Raw genomic sequence first — 4,639 nt, 5'->3', positions numbered from 1 at the left:
AGTTGTTGTTCTTCCTGCTATTGCAGTTGCAAAAATAATTTCCTAGGGGTTAATGCAAACCTTTGATCTGACTGCCCCGATGACCCCAATGGATTAAATCCAATGGTAGGATAACCTTTTCTATGTTTGTCAATGAACTTAGAGTAAGAAGTGGGCAAGGATTTGACCATATGTAACTGAAGAAATAAATGCCAAATTTTATTTCCCATGTTAAGACTACCATCATCAACAGATGTTACAGAAAGCAAGTCGCTGGAAAGAGATTTTACAAGGTCCCAAGTCAAATCATGCAACCTAAATCGTTGAGGTGACAAAACTGACTGGTCCGAAGAAGCCTTAGTTTTTTTTCATGAGAAGGTTCATCCAATGATCTCATGTCTGGCTCAACAAAGTTCTGGAGGACCAAATCTGCTTCAATCAATGACCTTTTATTCAATTCATCAAAGTACTCACTAGCGACTTTCTCTGGTGTTTTGCATCTTGGAGGTTGGATGTAGCCATGAGCAATATAATCCACAAGTAACCATGCCATCCTTTGTAAACAGCTGACCTTTGGGATATAAAGCACACAGCAAGAAACAAGGTTTCAGCCTTGATGGTAGTCGATGAAAGCTCAATCTGAGAGCAGAGAAGATCTCTTCATTATCATCCGACTATTCCCGAAATTCACTTTCTGATACTTCAATCCAGGTCTGCATATCCATCTTGGACCGTAAGAGGCAACCTATCGACTTAACTGCCAATGGTAAGCCACCACATTTTTTCATAATTTTTCTACCAACCTGAACCAAACTGGATTCTTAATTGACAGTTTGGTCACCAAAAGCGTAATGTTGAAACAACAGCCAGCAATGACCTTCAGATAATGTGCCAAGGACAAGGGGTTTGACAGATTGAACGTCGCATGCGACAACTTCACTCCTAGTAGTCACCAGGATTGTCACACTTTGAGCATCATTCAGTAAACGAAGCAAATCTAACCAGCAACTTTGCTGTTCATTCCATAGATCATCCAGCACCAGGAACACATCTTTCTCCTTTACCTTTTCCTTCAGAATATCATGAACTTAACATAACTTAACTCCTTGAATCTACATGGTTTCCTGGTCAAGGATTCGGTAATCGCAATTGTTAGCCTGCACAGATCAAACATTTCCGAGACATGAACCCAACCAAGGAGATCAAAACGTTTTTGGACCCGGTCATCATTATAGACCATCTGTGCCGTAGTGGTCTTGCCAATACCCCCCATTCCAACAACTGGCAGAACCTGAATTCTGGTGCCCTGGCTGCAGGACAACAAGGATTTTACGATTTGCTCTTTCTCCTCGCTACTACCAAAAACAAGGGATTCATTCAGAAGGTGGCCAGTCATTCTACACTGGGAGTCCATCCCTGAAATCCTTTCTCCAACCTCTGATCTGAGATGTGGGGCAGCTCGATCTCCGGATATTTCCTCAAAAGGACACGTAAGCTCCTCAATTCTCTGCAAATTAACTTAAGGTTATTTTCCAGCAAGCAATAGCAACAAATGGGAGGAAATGCAGTAAGATGCTGAATCACCCCTCTGATGCCACCATCCTCATCCTCTGGCCTGAGCAGCGGGATGGCTCGATCTGTGGAGATTTCATCAGTCCACCATGCATGCGGTCTCCTGCATTTGCTGCAAATTGGCTTTAAGGTTATTTTCCAGCAGGCAAGTAGCTGGGAGGAAATGCAGCGAGAAACTCTATTGTATCACCTCACTGGTAACACCATCCTCCTCAGGCCTGAGCTGCAGGCCGGCTCGATCTGTGGAGATCTCGAACCCGCGCGTTATCTCCTTGATTCTCTGCAAATGAACTGTAATGATCAGTTCCCGATTTTCCGGCAGGCAAAGGAGAAAAGTAATTTGGCAGGAAATGCAGCAAGGAACTGCGTTTGTCACCTCACTGAAGCTAGCTACCATCTTCCTCCCCATCGTCGCGCTAGCGCTTGAGGGAGACAGAAGAGGCGGCAGCGGTTGCTTGGCGTTCTAGGACCCGGCACCGCAGCAGCTCGTAGCGGTAGGGGTCGAGGACGTCCTCCGCTTCGCGGGACAGCTCCCCGAGCTCCTCGACCCACGCCTTACCGGAGCTCTCCCGGACCTCCCGTTCCCCGGCGTCGTCGAGCGCGGCCTGGATCCGCCGCCGCAGCTGCCCCAGCCACTGAAGATCCGCGGCGGTGGCGGCGGGCCGCCCGCCGCGCGGGGGAGGGACCGGAGGGCACGAGGCCGCCGCCGCCGGAGGGGCCCGGAGGAAATCGAGCAGCTTGCCCACCGATGACAGGAGGGATGACACCGACCCGCTCGCCATGGATACGTGCACGGAGCTCATCTCTCCACCGGAAGCACGGGCGGGCCTCGTGCTCGGTGAAGGCACGCTCCCATCCCCATTCACGGCGTGTGCGGCATGCACAGGTCCAAACTGAGATTAATATAATTGTAGCGTTAAAAAAAGGACTCTTTTACTGTGGACAATACTACCGGTTGGTAGTATAGAGTATAAGTTCTTTTTTGGCATGGATAAAATTGTAATTAGCGCGGTATATATTATTCGGAGAATACTTTGTTCCGCCGGTCATTTTCCCTGCACGTCAGTCCCCCGCGATCCATTCCCCACGCGCCGCCGGTCTCCCGTCGCGGGGACACCGCTCCGCCCCCGCCCGCACGCCGCCCCGACCCCGCCCCGACGCTGCCCCGACCCCGCCCGCACGCCGCGCCGCCGTCTCCCGTCGCGGGCACCGCCGGCACGCCGCCCCGACCCCGCCCAGACGCCGCGCCGCCACCTCCTGCACGTCACCCCGCCGGTCACGCCGCCACGCCCTCGCGCCGCCCCGCCTGTCACGCCGTCACCGCTCGGCCACCGCCACCGCCGCCTCGCTGGCACCGCCCCACACGCTGCCACTCCCCCACGTCCCACATCTCCAGTAACAATTCCAGGAGGTATTATTTTATAAGAAAGCAACCTTTCCAAGAATTTGGTTATGTAATAACATTTTTCTTGCAGTATTCATTTATGCAACTATGAAATTCTTTGTTATATTTATTTACGAATAAGTGTGAAATAGCTTATTTATTGTTCCCTTATTAGGAATTTACAAGTTTCAGCTATTTCCTGGCCTACTCTAGAAAACTGAGTTTCATTGAACTTGTACTTATTTAAGCGAGAGAAATAGCAACAAAGCTTTAACTTACATAAAACCTAGCACTGCAAACTTTTATTAGAAGAGATTAGAGAGCTATAGCAAATGGAACAACAACTGGACTAAAGCTACCAGCCCCAATGAGGTTATCTGATGAAAAACCATTAGTTGCGTGGGCCAATTCAGCATAAGATTCCCTCATGTGTTGTTCACCAATGACTGAGCTCTGTTGGTTTGCTTTTATTTTTTTATTCTTTCTGTATAATGAAGACAGTGCAAATTCTAAAATGCAACAAAAACACAACCACTGCATATGGCAACTATTATGGCAAGTTTTTGCAATGGCTTATTCCTGGAGTGGTTAGAGCAAGGTGGCAATTTTAGTTGAGGGTTACCACCACAAAGGCCATCATTTCCAGCATTGGTTAGGTTAGATGGTGTATTGCTTAGCTAATTGCTGCTGATTATTTTAATATTAACCTGCAATTGCAGATGTGGTAAGCTTTGTTAGTTAGGTTGGGATGAAGGACTTCAGTTCCGTCCTATGTTGATACGAAGGTATTATTTGAAATGGTTGTAATACCTGTAATTTTTTTTGTTGCAGGTTACCGTAATGGAGGCAGAAGGGTACGTTAGCCTGGAGGAAACTAAAGAATACAAGTGTATTGTAGATCAGACTTTTACGAAGGAGGAAGATTTCTATGAGTTTTACAATGATTATGCATACCATAAAGGGTTCAGTGTTAGAAAGGGCAGAGTTAGGTACAAGATAGGCACCAAAGAGGTGATATGGAGAAGACTCATGTGCTCCTATGAAGGATATAGATCTGTTAAGTACTTTGAAAGGATGGATCAAAAAAGACAGCCGCGTGCCCTCACCCGTTGTGGATGCACGGCTAGGCTTGATGTGGAGTGGAGTGAAAGTATTGGCATCTGGTATGTGAAGGACTTTGTGGATGTCCATACACATGCCCTTGCAAAACCAGAGCATATTTTTGTTTTGCGGTCTCATCGAGGGCTTAATCATCCTCAGAAAGCGGAGGCAGTAGAGCTGGGACTAGGTGGGCTGCGTCCATTTCAGATCATGGACGTAATGGAGGCCAGCCACGGTGGTCTAGGGGAGACTGGATTTCTTTCGCAGGACTTGTACAATTTCTTTTTAAGGTACAAGAAGGGAAAGGTTGAAGGAAGCGATGTAGAATTTGTGTTGAATCATATGCGTCAGATGCAAGAGAAAGATCCGGAGTTCTTTTTCACATTTAGTGTGGATGCACAAGGCAGGTTGAAGAACCTATTTTGGTCGGATGCACAGTCACAGATAGACTATGGTGTTTTTGGAGACGTCGTTGTATTCGACAGCACTTACCGAGTGAACCGGTACAATCTTCCGTTTGTCCCTTTTATAGGAGTTAACCATCATCGAAGCACAGTTGTCTTTGGCTGCAGTATTTTATCGGATGAAACTATCTTGTCATAT

The 4,639-nt window shown here is 47.4% G+C and overlaps 1 pseudogene; it reads right to left on the bottom strand.

Moving 5' to 3' along the window:
• Positions 1-431: 431 nt before the first annotated feature.
• LOC140220273 (putative disease resistance protein RGA3) lies at positions 432-1,960 on the bottom strand (annotated as a pseudogene).
• Between the last annotated feature and the right edge of the window lie 2,679 nt (positions 1,961-4,639).

The sequence above is a fragment of the Setaria viridis genome, chromosome 8 (assembly GCF_005286985.2).
Source record: "Setaria viridis chromosome 8, Setaria_viridis_v4.0, whole genome shotgun sequence".
NCBI classification, from domain to species: domain Eukaryota; kingdom Viridiplantae; phylum Streptophyta; class Magnoliopsida; order Poales; family Poaceae; genus Setaria; species Setaria viridis.
Note: the sequence above shows the minus strand (reverse complement) of the source record. Positions and strands in the feature narration are given on the sequence as shown.